Source organism: Terrapene carolina, unplaced genomic scaffold (assembly GCF_002925995.2).
Source record: "Terrapene carolina triunguis isolate 2854851 unplaced genomic scaffold, T_m_triunguis-2.0 Scaffold629, whole genome shotgun sequence".
NCBI classification, from domain to species: domain Eukaryota; kingdom Metazoa; phylum Chordata; order Testudines; family Emydidae; genus Terrapene; species Terrapene triunguis.
This window is the reverse complement of record NW_020664980.1, coordinates 18,430,829-18,456,957: the sequence shown is the minus strand read 5'-3', so window position 1 is coordinate 18,456,957 and position 26,129 is coordinate 18,430,829. Positions and strand designations below refer to the sequence as shown.

The 26,129-nt window shown below is 48.9% G+C and overlaps 1 pseudogene; it reads left to right on the top strand.

Moving 5' to 3' along the window:
- The first annotated feature begins 5,098 nt into the window (after positions 1 to 5,098).
- LOC112124933 lies at positions 5,099 to 24,208 on the top strand (annotated as a pseudogene).
- The last annotated feature ends 1,921 nt before the right edge of the window (positions 24,209 to 26,129 follow it).

Sequence of the window (26,129 nt, the reverse complement as noted above, 5' to 3'; positions counted from 1 at the left end):
AAGCGCTTCCCATTTCCCACCAGCTCTAATAGCAAGACACATAACTGTGGAACTTAACAGCCACATCTGGCAGCGTGAGAATTCACACAGCGCTGACACAGCTCCCAGCATGCACTGGACTCAGTGAAACACCTGGGATGGCTTCTCTCAGCACTGGCTCTCTCCTTCGGGCGACCTGAATTGCTGGTCAGGAATCTGGAGGGGATGTCTTGAAGACATGATGCTGACCACAGCAAGGAATGGTTGTAAAGGAGTCTCCCACGCTTGACGATTGCTGCAATGTTCTTTCCCATCAGCCCCGGAGAACGGGAGAAGACTCCTGCTGACCACCTCCCTATTCGGACTGCAGCAAACGACTGCAGATGTCGGCCCCAAGTGACTTCTCCTCTATCATAGAGAGAAGAGTCCAGATGAGGAATGTAGGGGCAGGACGATTACTCCCTACCATAAAGGCCACACTCATTTTATTTGATTACTTCTGCAGCTTGACTGCACCCGGTACAACCAAGAACCGTTTGTGTTCGATGGCGAGTTACTATGCCCAGAAGTGGTTCTCTTTGTCTGCGGCACGGATGGTGTCACCTACTGGCATGAATGCGAGATCTGTAGGCTAATCTCGTAAGTACCTACACCTCCCTCCTCAGGGCCGAGCTGCGAATATCCTTTGCTGGAAGCATTTTCCTCAAAGAAGGAGAATAATGGGCTAGTTTTGCTTAGAATCGCAGCCTCTCACTATCCTCTGCGATACTCCCACATCCCTCAACACCCTTCCAGGGCCCCTCACAGCACTTCAATTCACAGGGGACAGGGAGCACTCTCCAAAAAGAGCCAGACTACACATCCCAGCATGTCGAGTTCAGACAGACGAGGCAGCTTTATCGGGGGGGGGGGAATGAGCACCACTTGGCCAATACTAATAGCTCAGTGATGCTGGCACCAGCAGGTAGTTGGTGGCAAATATTCCCTACCAGATAGATCCCTTCCCTATTGGATCTACAGGGATTTTTGATTAAACATGTTGGTAGTTTCTGTACAAGGTATTGAAGTGAACTGATCTCCTTTAGCAATCAGTGGTTTTCACTAACTGCTCTCTCTCTCTCTCTTTCTCTAGAAAAGGAGTTGATGTTAACAAAGAACATGAGGGAACGTGTGGGGTAAATCCAGTTTTTATTAATGAGACTCATAGATTTTAAGGCCTGAAGGGACCATCATGATCAACTAGTCTGCCCTCCTGCACATCGCAGGCCACCGAACCTGGCCCACCCGCTCCGGCAATAGACCCCGACCTCCGGCTGAGTTACTGACATCCTCAAATCATGGTTTAAAGACTTCAAGTTACTGATAATCTGCCATTTACACCAGTTTAAACCTGCAAGTGACCTGTGCCCCATGCTGCAGAGGAAGGTGACCCCCCCACCAGGGTCTCTGCCAATCTGACCTCAGGAAAATTCCTTCCAGACCCCCAATATGGCAATCAGATAGACCCTAAGCATGTGGGCAATACCCACCAGCCAGACCCCTTTATTTATTTCCAGTTTGGCATAGAAAAGACAGAAGGATGTTCCAACCCTAGGCTCCCTTGCCATAATAATTCATCACACACAGTCCAACATCAACTCAAATACTAGCAGCAAATTGACAACCATTCTCCCCGTAAAAGAAGCCAGTCTTCAAACGAACAATATCCCTATCTCGGTCCCTAAAAAACCCTAATCCCCTAAATAAAAATCAAAAGTGTTCTGATGATGGCTCTATCTTACGCTCAGTGCTCAGGGGTGAGTATGGGCTATCTAACGGCTATATATGTTTTTTCTCTCAGATGTCCACGTTGGAGCCTCTCTCTCGTACTGAGGTTATAGACCCAGAAACATAGACTGGAATAGTTCTTTCAGCTCTGTGTCCATGGAAACGTTGATCTCACTCATTCTGGCAGAGGAGACCAGGAAATCTGTACCTCAACTTCCTCAAGATGATGCCTGACTGACCTGCTGACATACACGGCGTATTCGCCTCCCTGCACGTTTCTTCAGCTTTGGGGTCTTTCCAGCTGGTTCTAAAATTAGAGGAAATCCTTCCCAAGAAATCCCAGGGTCATCTCCTCACCGTCATCCAAACTGCATCCCAAAGTGAACCTTAGTCACTGTAAAACTACTCACTCATGGTCCCAAAGAGTGAGGGCTGGAGACCGTTGTAACGATAGTCATTGCAAATGTTTTCATTTTTACCTCCACTAATTATCTGGAAATCATTTTCTCTGGGGTGTGATTGAAGGGTCTGGGATCCGCTGATGAATAGCCCTATAGGAGAATTAGGTATTATGATCATTACGCATTGATTTTAAGGCAGAAGAAGGGGCCACTGTCCATGTCTGCTCTGACCTCCTACGAAGCACAGGACATAAAAAGTCACCCAGGAAATCCTGTAGTGGAGGGAATTTCCCCTGCCTAGATTTAGTCCCCAAATGGGGTCAGCTCACCCTGTTGGGATGTTGTAGCAGGACCCTTTGCTACCCCACACCCTGCAGGCTCCGCCCACTGGTACGGGTTGCCTGGCTGTCTCATAGACTTGCACAATGCCCGTCCCTCAGCTACTGAATGGTTTAGACACTCAGACTAGCGCACTTGGCTTGACTGTCTGTGTAGATGCAATCGCAAGACAATATACTCCCCACCCTGAAACGCTGGTGTCTTACTGGGCCAGGGTCAGCCTCACATGAAGTGTCTTAGCCTCAAAAATAAACATCATAAAACTTCCTTTGTGATTATTTTTTGCCTTCCTGTTTCACAAATGCGAGTCCATTCCAGCGAGCTCAGGAGGGACTATGCCAGACATTTCCAACAAAACTACGTAGAAAAGGACCAAACCCAGAAGAGGTTCCTCATTCTGACTCAGGCAAAACTCTCACTGGAGCCAGTGAGTCAAAGCCTGCAGTCTCATAGCTAAAATCATTCTGCCCTTTCAGGGTATATCTGCACTGCAGACTGAGGTGCATTTGCAGTTCGGGTCGACATATCCCTGCTGGCATGGTTAAAAGTAGCAGGATAGAATGCGTCACAGTCTTTAGCAGGGGCTGCACCAGCCCCCCGGGACCCTAGCTATGTACCCACATTGCTAGTCCGGGTTGAAGCCTGTCCTGCCCCATCTACACTGTCATTATTAGCAATGGGTCAGACTCCTGTGGGTATGCCTACCCTCGCTGCAGTCACCCCTCGGATTGCCGTGGGACTCACCCTCAGAGACCAGCAATGATAACCTGCCCACCTAGGCCAAGAGTCAGCAGCGTCTCCCAGGATAATAAGAAAGATGTTTCTGATTTTCTATTTAAAAACTCAGGGTCCCTTTAACTCACTCCCTGCCCATTTGCAGGTGGGATGTGGTCTCTAAAGGCCAAACAGGCTGTATTGTCTCTCCTTTGCCTACATGACTTCCTTAGTACAAAGGATCTCTTGTATGCAGTGTCTATATTTGCTTTTCAGTCGTCATGGCAGTGCATGTGGCATTTAATGATGGCTCATTCTGTTGCAAGGGCCCTACCCTCATCTATAATGCTTTAATGAGGCCTATACTTGACTCACAGACTTTAAGGCCAGATGGGACCATCATGATCATCTAGTCTGAGCTCCCGCACATCACAGGCCACAGCACCTCACCCACCCAGTCCTGCAATGGGTACACAACCTCTGGCTGACTTACTGACGTCCTCAAATCGCTGTTTAAGGACCTGATTTACAGAAAATCTAGCTCAAACCAGCAAGTGACTTGTGCCCCATAGTGCAGAGGAAGGCAAAACCTCCCAGGGTCTCTGCCAATCTGACGTGGGGAAAATGCCTTCCCAACCCCAGATATGGTGATCAGTTAAACCCTGAGCATGTGGGGGAGACCCATTAGCCAGACACCTGGTAAAGAATTCTCGGTAGTAGCTCAGAGCCCTTCCCATCTAGTGTCCCATCTCCAGCTGTTGGAGATACAGCAGAACCCCATTTATCCTGTCTAATTGGGACCATGGCTAGATAGGATAATCAAGAATTTGGATAATCCAGAGAATGGGAAAGGGCAAGGCTGCATCGCCATCTAGTGGCCACAGGAGAGATTGGCCACTTCTGGACCCGGAGTCCTGGCTGTTTGGTTAATACAGAGCGCCAGATAATGGAGGGTCGGCTAAACGGAGTTCTACTGTATTTGCTAATAGCAGTTGTGGACGGGTCATATGCCATTGTAGGCAACCTCGGTATACCATCCCCTCCATAAACTTCTCAAATTCAGTCTTGAAACAAGTTAGATAGTTTTGCCTCCACTGCTCCCCTTGGAAGGCTGTTCCAGAACTTCACTCCTCTGATGATTAGAAACTTGCATATTCTTTGGCACAGAACTCCCCTCACCAAACATATGTTAACCTTTACCCATTGTTTCCAAACCCAGACTTCCAGCTGAGGTCCTAGCTGACCATCTGTCAGTGAGAAACCTAACACTGCAAGAAAACCCACGAGAGGATGGGGAAGGACAATATGGCAAGTCCTCACACCTCCCTAAGTGTCCATAGAAAGAGTGGGTAATCTGCAGAGGCCTGGATTCAGGCCCCTTAAAAATCCCATATAAACCCTATATTTGTCACCCCAAACAGCTGATTCAAAAGCTGCTGCACCCTAGAATATCTTACAACATATATAATGCAGTATGCAATCTGAATATCATTCAACGTAACAACTCAACGGCTAGGCCTGTCCACATGACCAGATTCCTCCCTGCAATTTCATAGCTTCCACTGCACACGCAATGTGCTCATTGTCCGGGAAAGACAAAGGGCCCACTGTACAGCAAGGCCCTTTGTTAACAAGCTGGGTGCCGCCTGTGCGTTTATTGCATTCTCCTGGGCATCTCGCTGATAAGAAAACATTCCTTACAGCTCAGTATAAGCCTCAATAAAAATCCGCCAGCTTCCAGAGCAAACAATGACTTTAGGGTGGTGATGTCAGAGTCAAGGTTGGGGACACATCCACAAATTATATATATAGTGAGCGCTGACAGTGGAGTCTGAGAAACATCATCTTCTCGGCAGAGCACCTACAGACTTGACTGTCACTCAACCATCACCGCCACCATGAAGATAAGAGGTGTCTTCGGGCTGCTCGGTCTTGCGCTTTTCAGCTATTTTTCCAGTGAGTTGATTTTGTTGTAGGCTGTGTAACGCCTTTGGGCGGATATCTCTAGCCCTCTTGAAGCCAAGCCTATGTACGGATGAAGTCAGTGATATATGCACATCCTTGAAGAGGGGGCACTGAGGTAGTGACTTGCGCTGGGAAGAGTTCCAAGACAGTGGGTTGGTATGGGATTTCTCCTTCGATGAAATTCATTCCTGTGCAGAGAGCTGCTACAAGACCTCTGTACCACCTCAGTCCTACTTGAACCTATAGGACGTTGCCAGGACTCATGGGTCGCAGAGGCGAAGTTCACATTGCATTTCATCATTAAGGAGCAACCGAAAACTCTGTTTTCATTAAACAATCAGAAAATTTCAGCCTTAGAACATTAGCTGATGTTTACTCAGAGGAGATATAATATTAGCTGTGGCCATCAGTACAGGAAAGAACAGTTGGTTTCCAGGGTTAAGATAGTGTATTTGGTTGTTCTTTAGGATTAATGTTTCCTAATGGATGTTTATCAAAGATCCTGCTTTGTTTTTATCTTTTTTGTCTCTGTTTTTTGTTCCAGGTGTTGCCACTGGGGCAGGTCAGGTGAGTTTCAGATCTTCTTTGTCATTTTCCCCTGATCCCTAGGTCAATCACAGATAGGCACATATGGAAAAACACTAAACACCAGTGAAAGAATAGAGGTGCCTCAAAGAGTGAAATGGCTCCCTTGCCGTAGAATTGAGACACTGAATCCCTGGGATTTGGATCTATTGGTTCCACATGGTGCAACTGATAAAAATAAACAATAACTACTAATAATATAGGGTGGAATTGACTCCACCATTGAGGGCCAATGCAAGGCCAATGTACCACTTAAAGCCCACTTAAGCCCTAGTGCAGAGGGGTCAATTTCATCCATAATGCATTTGTCAAGGCCCCTTCTTAATTTAATATACTCCATGTGCTTTTTAGTTCAAACACAATTGCATAATAGTGTCACATGTGATCAAGTATCCCTTACATTTTGTTTTAAAAGCTACACAACATTTCAGCCATCTGAATATAATTAAGGGACTTCAGTGAATAGTTCATAAAATTGACTGATTCCAAGAAAATGACCTCTTTTTCTAGTCTCGAATTTTCCACCAGCAGACTACATTTTACCTGAATGTTTTGGCTATGTGCGAATATTTGCTGCATGAGGGTGGTGGGCACCATAGAAACCTACACAGATCTATAGGTGGCGATTTTCAAAAGAGCCTAAGGAGGTTTTCTCCCAAATCCCACAGAGGCATAGGCAGTTCCTTGGTCACCCCCAGCTTTAAGTGAGGGCTCTGGTAGGTTTTAGTCCTTCAGAACCCACGACTGGGTTTTCCCCAGGGTTATGCATTCATCCATTTGAGATCCAGAACCATCACCCAGACTGGGCAGATCAGCCCTTGCTTTATACAGCTCAGGTCTTTGATCCTGGCCTTCTGTAACAGCTAATTAGCAGACAATGACCCTCTCCTCGGGACATAATTTCAGAAGGCTCCGTGTTTGCATAACCAGAATTGGGGAATTTGCATTAATGTCTCCCTGGGGATTCCCCAGGAAACCCACTTCACACTTACCCTCCCAAAAGTCCATCCTTGTCTGGCACATTTTCCTCAGGTCTTACATCTGTCACATCCCCCCCCAGAGACGTTACATACAATCCTGGGCCACAACAATACAGAAACACAATACAATAACGTCTTTGAAGGATATGGCAGGAAATTGAGATTTGAAATCCTGGCCTATATTTTGAGGCTCAATCTTTATTGTCTCCCAGAAGGCGACCAGTGTCAGCATAAAGACAACACAGAGAACATGCTACATGCTGAACTTCGAGCTTGGCAACATTTTTCAAATGAAACGTTTTTCGCTAAAAAAAAATGCAGATTCAGGACACAAACGTTCAATGACCTTGTGTCCGTTTTGTTGACTTTTTCATTTTAAAAAATCAGAAAAAAATCAGAACATTTTCATTTCAACATTTTTTGAGCAAAATATTTTCAGCTTGAAATGGCTTTTTGCTTCAAATTTCCCTCTAATTGTATTTTTTAAAAAAATCAAAAATGTTTTAAAATGCTTAAAATCAAAACAAAATGGTTAGTTCCCTTTTCCCTTTTCCAAAAATTTTGAAGATTTGGGAGTTTGGTCGAAACAGAAACTATTTACAGGTATAAGAGCTCTGTGAAGCTTGAAAGCTGTTCCTCGGCAACCCAACCCCCTTTTCACTTAGCTATACCTTTCTGACATTACCAACAAACCAGGAAAAAAAAATCATTATTCACCCAGCTCTAGTGAGCTCTCCTTCCCCTCCAGAGCAGGAGAGATTGAGAAATCTAGAACCATTGTCAGAGCATTGTGATTGGAGAACAATAGCATAACCTGAACTCCACTGTTCCCTTTCCTTTACTGGCAAAATTACAACGCGGGGCTCCCTCCCAGGGAGAGGAGGTGAAAAATGGGGACGGGCTCCAGAGGAACAGGCTTTCAAGCTTCACAGAGCTCTTCTTCAGGTCTGGACGTTATTCTGATAGGGCAGTTGGGTCACAGTGAAGACAGCATGGAAAGGGCTGTGAGAATTCCCCCCACCACTCCCATGGTATCCACTGACCTCGCCTTCTCCCGGCAGAAGATCTAGAGGAACCTAGGACAATTACTACCCCTTCCCATCCCATTCAGGATGGGGGGAAACATTCTAGTATGTCCTATACGTCTCTGTTAAAGGAACGACAAGGGGACGGCCCATGCAAAGAGTGGGGTACAGCTGCGAGAGGACCACAATGCAAAGTGGATACACAGAAAAGCACAGAGCTATCAGGTGTAACGTTGTAGTAAAGGCCACACCCAAATGACGCCGTTGCTTTTGCAGCCTCTCTGCAGTCGCTACGCAGTGCTTCCCAATAGACAAGTTCCTTGTCCCAGGATTGCTGTGGCAGTGATGGCGTCACGTACTCCAATGAGTGTTTGTTGTGCAGAGAAATCCTGTAAGTTCTTAAGTAACTTCTTCTGATTAACCAAAGCAGCAAAACTGCACAGAAAAGCCCATAGGATATTAGGAAACACTATTTCACTAGGAGGGTGGTGAAGCACTGGAATGGGTTCCCTAGGGAGGTGGTGGAATCTCCATCCTTAGAGGTTTTTAAGGCCCGGCTTGACAAAGCCCTGGCTGGGATGATTTAGTTAGTGTTGGTCCTGCTTTAATCAGGGGATTGGACTAGATGACCTCCTGAGGTCCCTTCCAACCCTGAGATTCTATGATTCTATGATTCTATAAGCACCACTGGGGTGGGGATGGACGAGATGGCTTGATGTGATTCTGTGACTCATTTTTGTGAGTCTGTTGTTCGCTGATCAATGGTTCCAACCAGAGATCACTCGGGAGCTATCAGATTTAAAGGAGTTTGGTTAATTGTATCAGCATCGTAGAACTGAAGAGATGTAATGAGTGAGATTCCTGCAAAGTGATCACAAACTAACCTCTCTCACACGCACTCTTCTTTTTCTCTCTCTCTCAAGACGTGGCAACAACATTGTCAAAAAGCATGATGGAAGATGTGTTCAGGTATAGCCAAATATCTGCTCTGTTCATTGTTATAACCTACTTCCTGATACATTAGCAATGACATGTCCTCATGATAGAGTCAGTATGAATGTGTGACCCACACACCTCCTGGGTGTGGTGTACTGTCCCCCCTAGTGGCACCAAGACCACTTAGAGATCAATGAGTCTGCTACAGCCTTCGCTAAGGGCCATGTGGCTTTTATCTCATGCATTAGCTCCAAAGGTCCCCGGTTAAATTAATAGGCAACAGGTTTAAAACAAACAAAAGGAAGTATTTCTTCACACAACGCACAGTCAACCTGTGGAACTCCGTGCCAGAGGATGTTGTGAAGGCCAAGACCATAACAGGGTTCAAAAAAGAACTAGATAAGTTCCTAGAGGATAGATCCATCAATGGCTATTAGCCAGGATGGGCAGGGATGGTGTCCCTAGCCTCTGTTTGCCAGAAGCTGGGAATGGGCGACAGGGGATGGATCACTTGATGATTCCCTGTTCTGTTCATTCCCTCTGGGGCACCTGGCATTGGCCACTGTCAGAAGACAGGATACTGGGCTAGATGACCTTTGGTCTGACCCAGTAGGGCCGTTCTTATGTTAGGTTCGATCCTGCCCGCCAATGACTGGGGTCTGTCGGTGTTACAAATGCACTAGCAACAGAGCTGGGAGCAACAAGAATTTCCATTTTGCAGGAAATTCTGCAGTTTTGAAATTTGTTTTTGTTCCAAACTGGAATTAAAACAAAGAATTTAGAAATTTCCCATAAAATAAAATTTTCCAGAAAAACCCACAACATTGTTTCAGGTCAGTTAAAACATTTTGTTTCAATTTTGAGGTTTGATTTTCTATTTTATTCTAATATATAATAGAATATAAACATTGAAACAAAATGTCATTCTGAACAAACAATCCCAGCGTGAAGTTTCAATAATTTTTGCCTGGAATGGTACATTATGTTCACTCCAGAACTGTACACCTTATTACTGGGGATTGTCTCTTGCATGTGATATTAGCACCACTGACCTCAGCTTTGCCTTTCACGCAGCCTTTTCTGCTTCCTACAATTGGCCTTGTTCTCCTCTTCCTTTACCTCCTCCTGGCAGACAGGGGAGAGAGACAGCAAGTCAGTTACAATCAGATCTCTAGAAGAAGGAGAGGGAGGGTATAGGTCAGTGGTTCTCAAACTTTTGTACTTTCACATAGCAAGACTGAGTGTGACCCTCCCTTAAGTATATACATAAAAATTTAATTTATAACACAATTATAAATGCTGGAGGCAAAGCGGGGTTTGGGGTGGAGGGTGACAGCTCATGACCCCCCCCCAGGTAATAACCTCGCGACCCCCTGAGGGGTCCCGACCCCCAGTTTGAGAACCCCTGGTATAGGTTGAAAAATGTTGCCTTGTGACTGTTGCAGGTTGACTGCACCGGCTACGTGAAAACACCCACAGGTCAGGAAGCCGCCTGCACCCTGGAGTACAGCCCGATCTGTGGCACTGACGGCGTTACCTATGGCAACAAGCAACAGAGGGTCCTGTGGCACTTTAGCCTTTAGCCGTATGGCAACAAGTGTGCTTTTTGCTCTGCTGTCGCGTAAGTGCCACAAGAGCTGCTGGGCCATTAAAGCGATGTATGGACGTGTAGATAATCGTGTGGGTTCCTAGAGTGTGCTGAGGTGATCTAATTCCTGACATCCACCCTAACCTTGCTTTCTTCCTGAAGGAATGGAGCGGACATTGACCAGAACAGTGATGAAGAATGTCTCCAGGTAAAAACCCAGACATCAGCCTTATTAACTGTTTATATTTATAGATGGCATAAATTAAATTCAGTGCATCAGCATGGCCACCTGAAGGAAAACAGCTGTGATGTGTTGATATCGCTTTCATCGCACTTGGGCTACAAGGCTGGGAATATGATAGGAGACGTGTTAAGAGTAGCCCAGAGCTGTAGAATGTTATGGGGTAACCCCTGGGACTCTAACACACCCCTCCGTGTGCAGAAAAACTCCAAACCCACACACACTGGGATTGGCTGGTATCGGCTGCTCCTCCAACTGGGAAAATGGGCTTTGCCGCGGATGTCGTCTCACCCCCCTCCTGCTCAAAGAAAGCTGGCGAGTCAATTATTATCAGAGGCATTGGTTAGCAATGAGCAATAATTCCTTGGTCCTCCCCAGTCTGATTTGCAAGGCCTCTTCCTCCTTTCTCAAGACCCTCTTCTGCTGCATACCAACCCCAACCAGGAACTGGCCCAGGGACGATGACCAGGCTTAGAGGCAGCTGGGGAAAGTAGATATTTATGTAACGTGTGTCTTTGTTTCTCTTCTCCACCTTCCCCGTGTTTGCTTGACAAAGCCCTGGCTGGGATGATTTAGTTGGGGATTGGTCCTGCTTTGAGCAGGGGGTTGGACTAGATGACCTCCTGAGGTCCCTTCCAACCCTAATCTTCTATGATTCTATGATTCTATGACCTATCCTCCATGAACTTATCTAGTTCTTTTTTGAACCCTGTTATTGTCTTGGCCTTCACAACATCCTCTGGCAAGGAGTTCCACAGGTTGACTGTGTGTTGTGTGAAGAAATACTTACTTTGTTTGTTTGGGCATGACAGCATGCTGATGTTTGTCCTGCATCCCCCCAACTCTGCGTGCATCCCAGAGCACCCCCATCGCCCCTCACAAATCTAGCACCCTCTTGAAACCTGGTTCTCTTTCTTCAGGTCCACGTGCATTCTACATAACCCCCTAGCCGAGACAAACACTGCAGCTGCTTAGCCCAGATGAGTCTCATTTCTCTTCCGCTTCTCTTAGAATTCAGTCCAGGTCCCCAGTTACTGGCCCGCGGTCCTCCTGCATCCCTCACCTGTAAAAGTTTAAACTGGGTTTGTAGCAGAAGCATTCAAAAGTTATCAGTCCCTTTCCAAACCCCTCTCACTGGCTGGCATGAAATGACTGTCACAAGCAACAAGGAAAAGGGACCAAGCATCAGAGAAGTGCTCTGTATTTTAGCTGGTTAGCAGAGTAATGGGGGAGGCTATTCCTCCAGGGCTACTCCTTGCTAATCAATCTCTCTCCCCTTCTCTCTCTCGTCTCTCCAGAATAAGTAACAGAAAACTTCACCTCAAGCGGTATGGGGAATGCTGAATACGTTCTCCCTTCACCCCAGGGTCTGGCACCTTACCGGGGCTTCTCGGTCTCTCTGTTGGCTCGATCAATAAAGTAAACTCGGCAGCATTCTTTGCCTCAGTTTGTTCTTTGGGCAAGGCGTTATGGCCTCCAGGGTCCTGGCCCTTAGGTACCGTACGACTGTAATAAACATGATTAGTAATACTAACACATGGAGTTGCAAGGGAGGATGTCAGTAACTCAGCCAGAGGTTAGAGGCTATGACAGGAGTGAGTGGGTGAGGTTCTGTGGCCTGAGATGGGCGGGAGATCACACTAGATGATCCGATGGTCCCTTCTGGCCTTGGAATCTGAGTCTGTCTCTATGAGAACAGAAAGTGGAACGCCAGTAACATGCCTCTTACTGGAGTTTATTATGCAACTTTGCAACATTATAGCAACTCGCTTTCTGCTTTGATATAAACCAGGGGTTCTCAAACTGGGAGTCGTGAGCTTATTAGGTGGGGGGTCTCGAGCTGTCAGCCTCCACCCCCAAACCCCGCTTCACCTCCAGCATTTATACTAGTGTTAAATATATTCAAAAGTGTTTTTAATTTATAAGTGGGGGGGAGGGAGTCGCACGCAGAGGCTTGCTGTGTGAAAGGGGTCACCAGTACAAACGTTTGAGAACCACTAATATAAATCATAATCACAGACTCCGTGGGTGCTCCGGGGCTGGAGCACCCACAGGGGAAAAAATGGTGGGTGCTGAGCACCCACTGGCAGCCTGGCTATCAGCTACCCCCCTTTCCCCCCGTGCCTCCCACCTGTTGCAATCAGCTGTTTCACGGTGTGCAGGAGGCTCTTGGGGGGAGGGGGAGAAGCGAGGATGTGGCACGCTCGGGGGAGGGGGTGGAACTGGGCGGGAAGAGGGGGGTGGGGATGGGGCCTTGGGGGAGGGGGTGGAGTGGGGCAGAGCCAGGGATCAAGCACCCCCCGCACATTGTAAAGTCGGCGCCTGTGATATAAACTGTTACTAAATCTGTAGTTTCTCCTTCCTGCCCCTGGCTTATGGGGGGTTAACTGTCGCCTGTCGTCCTCCGGCTCTTTGCTTAACCGCCGCCTGTGTCTTACAATGGCACTTCAGGGTGAGGCTGTGAGTCGTGTGTGCCTTGCACCGGTTTGCCTGACTGGGAGCATGAAGACGATGAAAACATCCGTCGGTGAGCGTGTGTGACACAGGCGTGTGACAGGTGTGAGTTTTGACCTGCATGAGTGAGAGTGACATGTAGCAACCTGCCATCTCAGTGCGCCCGCGTCGGCTAAAGAGCATGCAGACAAATGAACCCCCCCACCCCCCGTGAGGTGACAACTGTGACGTTCTATATGATTTTATGAAAATATGCTAATATAACTGGAATATGCTTCATGCAAAAGGTCTCTTGTAAGGAATCATTACAAAGCTTATAATCTACTGAGTGTGGTCATCCTATTTGTATAAATGTATCACTCTTGTATCTGAAACTAGAAATATGAAATATAACTCTGAGGGCCTATTGTAGTTATGCAAAGTGTGGGCCATTAATGGTGGTTGGGAATCTTGATGGCTCCCATCAACCAGGACAATTGACTGCAGATGGCTCTGTTTTACAGTACTTGCAAGTCTTCCTGTATATGTGTGTCCTGGCAAGTGGGTAATGAAGTCTTACAGTGACATGTGATCATGTCACCTGAACTGGAATCCATCTTTAACCTGGTGCTTTTCCATTTAGAAGGAGGGGTGGGAACCCAGAGAGGGACAAAGGATTCCTGCCTTATGCAAAAGATATATGAAGGGTGGAACAGAACAAAGAGAGGAGCCATCATGAGGAATCCCCTAGCTACCACCTGAGCTGGAACAAGGGCTGTACCAGGGAAAGGATTGTGCCCAGACTAGGAAGGCGTCCAGTCTGTGAAAGAGACTTATTGAAACATCTTTCAGGGTGAGAGTTTATCTGTACTGAGTTGTATTACTGTATTAGGTTTAGATTTGCGTGTTTTATTTTATTTTGCTTGGTAATTCACTTTGTTCTGTCTGTTACTACTTGGAACCACTTAAATCCTACTTTCTGTATTTTATAAAATCACTTTCTACTTATTAATTAACCAAGAGTATGTATTAATACCTGGGGGGGCAAACAGCTGTGCATATCTCTCTATCAGTGTTCTAGAGGGTGAACAATTTATGAGTTTACCCTGTAAAACGGATTGATTTGGGTTTTAGATTGCTTTGAGATACTGGTAGTGATTTTAAGTGAGTTTTAAGTGTGGTGGCTGGAGAACAGACAAAGTGGTTACTGGTTTGTTATTTTCTGTTTGTTTATTTCAGGTAAGGGAAGTAGGCACAGAAAAGGAAGCAAAATAAATAAGATTAAAGATCAGAAGAAGCTAGAATTATACAAGTTGCAAATTGCCCAGAAAGGCTGAACACTGGGCGCTGGGAAAGTCTCTGTTAACTAAGAAGCCCCTGGGCTGAGTGCATCCCAGTTTCAGTGAACTGCAGATGGGTGTGGCCCAACCTCTGTGTTTGTGCTGAAGCTGACTGGAGTGTCTAAGGCTACTTCTTCACTACCCGCCCGGATCGGCGGTAGAAAATCGATCTCTCGGGGATCGATTTATCGCGTCTTGTCGGGACGCGATAATCGATCCCCGAATCGACGCGCGTACTCCACCAGCCCAGGTAGGAGTAAGCGCCGTCGACGGGGGAGCCGCGGCGGTCGATTTGCCGCCGTCCTCACAGCGGGGTAAGTCAGCTCGGATACGTCGAATTCAGCTACACTATTCGTGTAGCTGAATTTGCGTATCTTAAATCGATCCCCCCCCCAGTGAAGACGTAGCCTAACTTAGCAAGACAGGAGTGGAGGGGCGCCTGTTCTGGCAGGAGGGGGTTCTCAGTGGTATCCCAGCTCATCGAGTGATGGTCTCAAGGGAAGACAAATGGAAATTGATGTGCAATTTGCCTGGGAAAAGACTGCCCACCAGCAAACCCTGGACTTAAAAGACAAAGCAATTAAGACTCAGAAGCAGGAACTGGCTGTAATGGAGTGGAAGAGGGGCACAGAGACATGTATCCTGGATCTGGAAGTTGGGGTCCTGGTGACTGCTGCGGTGGGAACAGACCCCAAGGATTCTGTAGCTGGAAGCAAGCTCAACCTGAGTGAAGGGCGGAGGGGGGGGGGAATTTTGCTGGCCAGTGAAAGGTCTGTCATAGCTGGTAGCTGTGAGCCAACAGCTGGATCAGGGTCTCTTTCCCTTTTGGGGGACACAGGAGTGTCTGCCCAAGAGGGGAGCTCAAAAATGAATTTTAGGTATACTGCCTCCACCATGGTCAGTGTCCAAGTCACTGGCAGTAAGTTCAGAAGGAGGGTGTGATGGTGCACTCTATATGATTTTATGAAAATATGCTAATGTAACTGGAATATGCTTCATGCAAAAGGTCTCTTGTAAGGTATCATTACAAAGCTTATAATCTACTGAGTGTGGTCATCCTATTTGTATAAATGTACCACTCTTGTATCTGAAACTAGAAATATTAAATATAACTCTGAGGGCCTATTGTAATTATGCAAAGGGTGGACCATTAATGGTGGTTTAGAATCTTCATTACCCACTTGCCAGGACACACATATACAGGAAGACTTGCAAGTACTGTAAAACAGAGCCATCTGCAGTCAATTGTCCTGGTTGATGGGAGTCATTAAGTCTTACAATGACATGTGATCACATCACCTCAACTGGAATCCATCTTTAACCTGGTGTCTTTCCATTGAGAAGGGGGGGGGGGGAACCCAGAGGGACAAAGGATTTCCACCTTATGCAAAAGATATATAAAGGGTGGAACAGAACAAAGAGAGGAGCCATCATGAGGAATCCCCTAGCTACCACCTGAGCTGGAACAAGGCCTGTACCGGGGAAAGGATTGTGCCCAGACTAGGAAGGTGTCCAGTCTGTGATAGAAGCTTATTGAAACATCTTTCAGGGTGAGATTTTATCTGTACTCAGTTGTATTACTGTATTAGGCTTAGATTTGCGTGTTTTATTTTATTTTGCTTGGTAATTCACTTTGTTCTGTCTGTTACTACTTGGAACCACTTAAATCCTACTTTCTGTATTTAATAAAATCACTTTTTACTTATTAATTAACCCAGAGTATGTATTAATACTGGGGGGGAGGGGGCAAACAGCTGTGCATATCTCTCTATCAGTGTTCTAGAGGGTGAACAATTTATGAGTTTACCTTGTATAAGCTTTATACAGCGGATTTATTTGGGTTTAGACCCCATTGGGAGTTGGGCATCTGAGTGTTAAAGATGAGAACACTTCTGTGAGCTGTTTTCAGGTAAACCTGCAGCTTCGGGGCAAGTAATTCAGACCCTGGGTCTGTGCTGGAGCAGACGGGCGTGTCTGGCTCAGCAAGACAGGGTGCTGGGGTCCCGAGCTGGCAGGGAAACCAGGAGCAGAAGTAGTCTTGGCACAGCATTTGGCAGTTCCCAAGGGGGCTTCTGTGATTCAACCCATCACAACAACATCCTGCCTGACCTGACGCCTTCTCACCTCTCTTTCCTTTCTCCGCCTTCCACTTGCTTGCTGTGCAGCTGATGCATGCACCGTAGAGTCCAATCTGGGACTTCCAATCCCCCCTCCTGGCCTTGCTCACTCCATTCCTTGGCATAGCAACAGCCCGGCTTCCTCCCTCCATGGGCTAGGCTGCTGTCTCCCTCCTTCCAGCATTAAAACGACGCCATTTTCAGTAGAAGACCTAGTAACTTGGTGTTCTCCATATTTCCAGTTTATCAATAATTCAATGCAATATCAAATGTGGTTTCTGGAGCGTTCCTTCACCCCAGGCGATGGGAACAGGTAGAGCTGTCATGCCAGAATGGATGGAAGGAACCATTGCCAGTGGGGGAAATGAGGAATCGGTGTCTGCTCAGGAAAGCACTATGCCATGCTCTGCCTCCTGTGCTTGGCAGCACCGTCACCAAGTCTACAGGGGAGAGGTGGGCTGTGGGTTACCCTGGCTCCTGATCGGCTAACAGGGGTGTAGCTTCCTTGGGGAAGAGCGGAGACATGAGCATGGCAGGGAACTCTCTCCAACTGTGAATCATGTTGAATCTGTGAATCTGAATCACAAACCTGAGGCACAAACCTCCCCGTCTGCCACTCCGGGGATGCCCCCGCTGGCCTCGGCTGTGTCCCAGGTTCTGAGGGAGGCAGGCGTCCGGTTCACTGTTTGCCCGGGGCCCCGTGCGGCCTGCGAGAGGCTCAGGGAAGAGCAGTGCGTGAGTCAGCAGAGCGGCGGTGCACGGGCCCCCAGCTAGTCTGTGCAGGTTACACGGCTGTGCCACCACCAGGCAGTTCAGAGACCTGTGCTACCATCGCCCACGTGACTGGCTGACTCTGTAGGGACTTGCCCACAGCACGGTAAGAACTCAGGGCCAGACTGACTTCAGTGGGGCTACACCCATTTCCCCCGCTGAGAGTCTGGCCTTCAATCTTCAAACCTTCCCTCTCAGGTCAGACGCTCCCCAACAAATTAGGGAGCTAGGAATTTCCACACCGGATCAGAGCAGCCAGTGGCCAGTTCCAGATGCTGCTGGGAAAGGTGAAAAAAACCATCATTCAGCTGGCAAGACTTGGTTGGTCCTCTAGTCTAGTCCTCCGCTCAGCCCATGCAGGATTGTTTCCTAGGGCACATTTCTTAATGTTCTGCTCAATCCAGGCATGCTCCATCACAGGATAAACTCTGATCCGGGCGGGTTGTAAGGAACTGAGGTGCCCAGATGCCATGGTGATGGGTGACCTAGAAGGACAGAACACATGGCGGCTGTAGTTTTCCTCAAGTATGCGAGTGTCTTAATGCAACTATTCCCTTTGTTTACCTCCTACTGTCATCATTTAATGTCTTGTTTCATAGACATTATCACAACACACTCAACAAACATCACGTGTGATTGACACCAGGGTAATTTACCAGTCCTAGCCAGCTCCACTTTGATGAAATTTTTATAGGCTTTGGCAAAGTTTCCTCTGCCACCGTCCAGCGTCTCTGCAAATGTTTAAGAGGCATCTGCACTGGCAGAGGAGTAATAATTACATTTCAAAAGACTTAACAAACCCAGGTTTTTTTAGCTGCACCGAAACCAGACGCATTTCAAACCTGTCTTGGATTTTTTCAGGGAATGTTTGTGTTATGGGGCACTCTTCACTTCAGCCTCTACCCCCAAATCCCATTGGAGGGCATCATGGACTGACCTATCTTTGAGCAGCTCTTTGCTTTATTGTATGAAGACCTGGCTGGTGCTAAGGAAACAAAAAAACCTTCTGTCCTTGTGCAGATACTAACGACTTAGTGCCGATATTCTCTGTAAGTGCACAACACCATTGCCTGGTAGCTCAAAGGTGGCTTAGCAGTTCACACGTGACATATTTAATTGTGACTGACTCTACGGTAAATACTCTGCCCTTGTTTTAGGAGCGCTGTGATCTGAGGTTTGGATCCAGCCCACCTCTGATTTCAGTGGCAGGTTTCTACAGTGTGAAATCCTTTCCCCTGTCCTTGTACTCTTGGAGGGCTTTCAGGACCGTTAGCAATGGCGGCACTGCATGAACCACTTTCCATTCTTGGTTGAACTGACCTGACAATAGCTCTTCCTTGCTAATGTGATTCTTCTAACCGCTTGCATCCAAAGGCACCGTGTGACAACACAGGTGCCAGGAACCAAAAGATACTAGATCTCACCCTGCTCTGGCCTTACGCAAGAAGCCCCATTGTCTTCAATGGAACTGTCTGTCTGAGATGGGCAAATGAAACCGATACGTAACATTTCTTGTCTCAAAGGACTTGTTATCCCCTTTGTACAGATGGGCAAACTGAATGTATGTGTTGGGTCCCAGGTTGCACAGAGCGTAAGTGGAAAGAGCTGGGCAAAGAGCAGGTGCCTTCATGCTGACACCTAAGGTAGGACTGGGGCCAGGATGTACTCTCGTGTTTTAGGAGAACTGAAAAACAACGTGTAGCCCTAGTTTAAATAGCTGAAGGAGGAGCATCAGCATGCCTGATCTGGGACTCCGCAAACGGCCATGAAATCATGTCACTTTACACAGCCTCTCTCCACCCTAGCTGAACAAATGTAGACTTGACTTCAAAAATAGAAAGGGTGCACCAAATAACTGGTTTCACACCCACTCCATTCTCCTGGTGTGAGTCATTTCCTACACGTCCCTGAAGAGCCAGCCTGCTGCGCTGCAAAACCCCACTGCAGGGACTCGGGAAGGGCCCCCGTAGCAGGACAATTACCAGCCTCCCTCTTGAGTCACTGCTTTGAAAGTTCTCCCTTGTGAGAATCCTGTGATTATTGGAGAAAGGGAGATTACCTTTGGCGGAGCTATTTACAAGCCGTAGCGTGTGACTTGCATACTTAACCCAGTTCTCTGGGTTTGATGTGGACAGGGCTACATTCCTAACACCTGGGATGGAGCCTCATGAACGGCAGCTGGTTCCTAGGGCCAATGATTACTTGAGAAACCTTGAGAAACGAGAGGGAGAAAGTTTTCATAATGCAGGTGAGGAATGTGAACGTGCCCGTGTGTATATAAAGAGCTGGAGAGGCAGGTACATGAGCACTCTCTGTGGGTTTATTGCTGAGAGCGCATCTACTGAGCAGGCTGTCGGCCTTGCATTAAACAGCCATGAAGACAACAGGTTTCTTTGTGCTACTCGGCCTGTCTCTTTTCTTCTTCTTCTTCTCTGGTGAGTAACTCTTCCTGCAGCTTGTACATAGCCCTGGCTAACATCTCTAGCCCTAGGGAGCCTTGATTACTGGATGTCAGGGGTGAGATAAAATGGAAACTGAGCAAATAATGCAGCACAGATTTCTGCTAATATAGGCTGTGCATGGACAAAGAGAGGGGACAGGCACGGAATAAGTGACTGATCATGGCTTATTCACCCAGCTCAAAGTGAAACTTAATTAGGGCAGAGATCCACCCGAGCTCTGGCGCTGCCTGCTCCAGAGGAGGAGGACACCAGAAGGCCCTGTGGTCTTAGATAAGCCAAACCGGCGTCTGAGGGCACAGCTGATGAGTCTCGTCACGCTCCACCTGTGACATTTTACGTGAAGTATTTATTGAGCTAATTTCCCAAAGGTTTGCACAGAGCCATAAACTGCAGCTTATGGTCAACACAGCCTGTGGTGTTCAGTGATCAGTGGGGACTTACGCTGCTCTCCAGAGCTCTGCTTTATTGTGTGTCCCGGCATGACAACAAGGCTGTCACAATGCCCTGCCCAGTCTCTGTCTCTGGGAAGCTCAGCCCTTAAAGCACAGGCCCCAGTACCACACAGCCTGCCCGAAGCAACAGTGATAAAACATGGAGAGGCATAAAAATTGCTAGCGCAGGTTGGATTAGGTGGATGGGTCATTGGGGTTTCTGAGGGGAGTGGGCTAGGATGTCTAGGGGGTGCTGGGTGGGTGGGGGAGAAGCAGGGATGGATATTTAGGGGGCAGTTGGGTGGGGAGGGGAGGCAGAGTGGCTGCCTGGCTGGTCCCTGCAGAGCAGGTGCACCAGTGGCTCCTGGCAGCCAGGAGTGACCGGCTGGATGTCTGAGGCTCCAGCCAAGCTGCTTGTGCCAGGCATGGGTGTCCTGAGATGCTGAGTCCTTGGCAGCCCAGGGAGGAGGGGTGTCAGGGCAGTGCCCGTGTCGTGCCAGCACAACGGTGTTCCAGTACTTCTGATTGCCTAGCCGCTGTCTCTCCTTCTGTAGTGGAGAGCTGGGTCTAGGGGTGGGGGGGTCTCCCTGGGGCGAGGAGGACCCCCCCCCAGAGTCCAGACCCGGGCTCAGCTGCCGTCTCTCCTTCTGGAGCAGAGAGCCACCGTATCTCCTGCTCACATCGGCCACCTTCCAGCCAGGCTGAGCCCCTTCCACCGGGACCTGCTCCTCCAGGTACAGAAAACCCCGAGAGGGGCGGGGTAAGGCCGACTCTGCATAGTCCGTCCCAGAGAAGCACCCCGCAGCCGAGTTCTCCGGGGCCGGCAGCCAGGAGCAGCCCAGGGCTGCCTCCCCACCAGAGCCACTCAGCTCCCCGTGAGGGAATGGGGACCCTCCAGAGGCCCCTCACGGAGCCCACCTGCTCCCCCGACACCCAAAATGCCCTCTGCCCTCTCCCTACCCAACACCCCCTTGCTCTCTCCTGTGCCCTCCCCCTGCCTAACCCCAGCCCCGCTTGGCATCGCCCCTGCTCCCCCAGGCATCCCTCCCCGCCCCCCCAGTTCTCACCTCCTCAGCTCTGCCTTCCCCAGTGTTGCCGACGTAGTGATTCTGTCACAAGGTCTAGCCAAAGTCGCCCGATTTCATTACAAGCGGCAGTTTCGTGGCGTGTCACGTCGCAGCAAAGCTGGAAGAAGCTCAAGCAGGCCAAACAGTCACCAGAGCTAACGACAAAAGCGCTAACCTGGCAACAGCGGGGAAGCGGCCGCGAGCGGCGATGGCGGCCCTGCCTTGCGGGAGGCGAAACTGGAGCCGCCCTGAGACCGAGCCCCCACCGAGTGCACGACCTAGACCCCCAGGAGCCTACATTAACCTACCCCCCAGCTGGGAGGTTCCTCCTTAAAGCCATTGCAATGTCCCCCAGCTGGAGATACGGACTCACCTCGGAGCTTGACTGCAGGCTGTCTGGGGCTGAGGAAACAGAAAGGGGATCGATTGTCTGTTGCGGCTGACGGAAACAGACAGCTGCTATGGTTCTTCCTGGCTGGCTCAGGAAGAATCTAAGCGCAGCTAGTCCTGCTCAGTATCCCTGCACAGGGTCTCCCTGTGTCCTGACCCGGATGAAGCAGTCATGGGATGAACTGCTGCCTACTGGACTGACCAGGAGTCTAAAGCGGATCACCAGCGCTGGCTAATTACCACCCGGACTGGCTAATTTTCCATCCCCCTACCAGGGACCTTGTCTCCGCTCCATGCCCTCAGAAGCTACAGACAACACCAGCCATCTTTAGTTATTCAGACCTGGCTGCAACCTAAAACGCTCACGTAGCTTAAAATATATTTTTTTAACTTCCCTTTTAACCCTTTGCCTGCTGAGCGCTGCTGCAATCACTGTCTTGCCGCAGGGGTTAGCTAGCACCCCAAGGAGTTTGCTGAATGTACCCATGATGCAATGCAACAGCTGAGTGGTTGTAATAAGTCACTTAATATTTTTGGTCAATTAATAAAATCCTGCACAACAATTCCGATCATTGATTGACTAACCCTCCCCTCCCCCCACACGCAGCCTGTACTGCAAGAGATCATATTAAGGAAAATATTGTAACTTTCAAGATTTTTTGTAAATTGACTGAACTTTCACTCAGCTTCTCTCAGACAGTTGGTGGCTTTGTAAAATCTTGTCTCTCTGTGTTTTTGTTCCAGATGTGGCCAGTAAAGACGGGGGCCAGGTTAGTGCTTCTGACTTTGCACTTTCTCCCAATTCCGGAGACATGGCTTTGTAAGGAAAAGCTCAGGCCCTGGAAAACCCTAAAAAAACAAAGAAAAAAGGGGGAAGCGATGGGTGCTTCCAGGCTCCCCCAGCGCTCATGGCAATGTAGCCTTGTGTCTGGGATGCAATTATATAGCTGGGCTGTGGGACACAGGCAGACCCACAAGATGGACTGTCCATGTGATGAGACCTGAGCAGACTCAGCACACCACAGTGTCGGCAGAATGTATCCCAGAGCAGAGTCACACTGCTCCTTTTCACTCTAGCCCCACTGCCCAGTCTTCTCCCAGGAGAGAGACACTGCAGGTAGGTACTGCCAAGGCTATGTATGTCCCAATAGCAGAGTCAATTACTGGAAGGTGACCAAAGCCAGACCAGCTGTACGATGCAATTAGAATCCAATTGACTCACTGTCATGTTGGAGACATTCACAAACTCTAATTCGCTTGTCCATCTGGTGGGAAGGTACTGAGAGTTATGTTATACCGATGCTTGTCTTAACCTTTCCTAACAAAGGGAAGCTGCATGACTTGAGCTTGTTCCCCCAGTTTCTGAGTGCCTCGGAAAGGTCGGTGCACCCAGCTGGGACAGTCTGGCTTCGAGCCGCAGGGAGCTAGCCGCACTGGAGGCTGATTGGTGTTAAGAGTGTTGATATCTACTTGCTTCTGACATGACGGGGCCAACCTGTTTGGGAAACCAGAATTTCTTCTTGATAAGTAGGTGGTTACAGCCCTGTGGAGATGCTCCTTCTGAAGCCACATCTGTTGGTCGGGGAAGGATCTCTCTCTCCAGGGAGCAGGCAGCGCCCTTGCTGCTGTTTTAACTCCTCTCCGTAGAAAGACTAGAGTAAGCGAGTCAATCGATTATCAGAGCCGTGGAGGAAAACGAAGGGGGGGGGAAGGAGTTTTAATGGGTTTTATTATTACTTTTGCAGCTTGACTGCAAGGAGTTCATGGACGACGGCACGTACTGCACAAGGGAGTCCAACCCCCACTGTGGCACGGACGGCATGACATACGGCAACAAATGTTCCTTCTGCAAGGCCGTCAAGTAAGTGGGAGCAACAGTCACGAAAATGAGTAGAGCTGCTCTGACTTCCTGATTTTCTTCCCAGGAGGGAGGTTCTCTCTCCATTTTGCTTCTGCTTCTATGGACCAGTCTAGAATTCTGGCCCAGTGAGAAGTTTTCTCAGTGAAGCGCCTCACCCAGAGCAGACCCGGAGGAATCAAAATTCACTGGAAGCTGTTTCTGCTCCCTGAATGAAATCCAGGCACGCAGGGAGTTGGCATACAGCCTGTGCCCGCAGTTCAGTCCCTCCTGAGCCTTCTTTTGTGAACTGCCTTGGTGCCCGGCCTCTTCTGCCACACCTCCGCAAGGGGTGAACTGCACCTCTGAGAACATCAGGAGAGGGGTCTACAGGGTTTCCAGGGCTGTGGGAGCCACCTGCCCCACGGCAAAAATGTTAATTCAAAGTTTGAATGGGCTCAGACTGACTGTCTTTGTGGAACAAGGTCTAAAACCCTAAAGGAAAAGCCAGAGCCCCCTCCTGTCCAGACCGCTCTGCCTCAGGCAAGAAGTTAAAAAAGGGGCTTGAACCTTCCTCTGACAGATCAGGAATTGGCCAGTGTCTGAGACAGACAAGCTGGGCTGTTCCCAGGCGCCAGGTCCTAGCCTGTGTGTGTGGCACGGAGTTAAACGTCTCTTATCCCCAGCAGTGCCTGAGTCTGTTTTGCTCCTTTTATAGGAGAAGTCAGGGAAGTATTCGATTGGGGCATCTTGGAAAATGCTGAAGCCTCCTCGCTGCTGAGTGTTAAAAGCTGCCCTTCCGCTTTCGCTCTCCACCAACCGCTGCAGATCCCTGCTCCCAGCCACGGTGTCCACACACCCTCTCCCCGGGAGCTGCTGGGGACGACCGTGTCTCCAACTTCTTGTCCAATAAAGTGAACTCAGCAGAATTTTCTGACTGTTTCCTTTTTCCGTCACAAACAAACAGAGAAGGGCTGAAGTGAGACAGTGCCTGAGAATAGTGTGTAATACTAGCAATGTGCACCAGGGGGCCCAATTTATGGGAGATTTCTGTACTACAGCATCACATGTCCTTTTCCAGAGAAGAAAATGACAAGTGCATCAAAAACAGAGCAGGAACCACACCCAGGGCTGTGGCACCAGTTGATTAAGTCCTACATCAGTGTCTCAGAGAGAACAGCTCGCCTAGGACCTGGCTGGAGAGGTGTTAATAATTCTCACCTTTGCCACATATTCCCTGTGTGATCTTGGCCAAGTCACTTTGTGGCTCGGTTCCCCATCTGTACCATGGGTGTCTTGCCTTACCACTAAAGATTGTGAGCAGATACAATGGTAACAAGAGAGAGAGAGAGAGAGAGAGAGACCCTGGCTCAATTCCCTCCACTGCTTGATGAGCAAAGGGGATTTGAACCGGGGTTCCCCACTTCTCAGCCCAGGGCAGGTCCTAACTACAGAGTCAGTCTCTCTCTCTCTCTGGTCCAATTTATAGTTAACACAAAGTGGAGCAACTTTAACAGGGAAGACTGAGGCAGCCTCACATCAGACCAGCCCATAGTCCAGAGATTAAGGGCCCCGTCTCAAAGGTGGGAACCCCCTGTTCAAAACCCTCTACTCATCTGGCAGACGGGGCAATTCAACATGGTTCCCCCACATCCCAGGCGAGACCCTCACACCTGGGCTAGTGCTTAGGAGGGGGGTCCCCTTCGCCCCAGCTGTTTTGTGTGGAGTTAGGCATACTGAGCTATGCCCCACAGGCGAGACAGGCCTCCCTCCGGCTTGGGGCTCACACCAGGGGCTGGGCAGGAGATAGGGGGACAGGCACCGGTCTGAGGCTGCAGGATGTGCCCAGGCATGGAAACGTAGGTGCCGAGTGAGTTTAGGCACCTGCAAGAGTAGGCGGCAGCTGAGTGGGGGGTTGTGGATCACAGTGGGGCCTAAATCTGGGCAGATCCTCATGGGAATTTCGGTGGGAGTTAGGGGCCTGTATGCCTTTGAGGATCTGGGACCAAAAGCCTTGTAGGGAGAGAGGGCAAAGCTCCCCTCCCCCAGGCAGTGCAGACAGGTGCTTGGGACTCTTACACTCAGCTGGGTAGAATCAAGCACCTGAGGAGCAGGTGGGGGCAGGGTGACCCAGAAAGAGGTTCTAAGCTTATTAAAGGAGGACGCTGCTAAGTCCCCTTCCCCTCCTAGGAGGAAGGACTCAGCTAGGGCATAGCCCAGGAAGGAGGGCTGTGAAACCCTGAATCTAACAGGGGAGCTAGTTAATCAGAATAAGCTAGCCCCTGAAAGAGGGGAACTATTGTTCTTAAAGACTCTGGGTGTAAGTGGATTATTTTTGGAATTGAGGGCAACTGAGGCAGGGTGCCTGCAGGACTGTCCTATGCCACGAGGGGCTGCTCTGGGACAGCTCCCATTTACAGCCGCAAGAAGGGGTCGGCGCAGCTTTGGGTTGTATATGCAACTCCTTAGGCCAGGGACAGGGAGTGGACAGCCTCTGTATCTTGGGCAAGATTAGGAAGCTCTACAAAGAGGTAAAGAAGCTGGTGGGAGGGAGGGATGTGTGCTGCTGTTTCTTTAAATCTGTAGTGGGAAGGAAAGCAGGCAGGCAGGAGGGGGCTAGGGCTGGTTCTGGGCAGAAGCTCGCCAGGGAAGCCGAAGGAGAGAGTGGCTGTCAGGGTAATCCCTCTACTCACAGTGCCTTGTTCACTCTGTTTCCACTGTCACACCACTGTTTGAGCCCCTAATTCAGACAAGCGTCCAA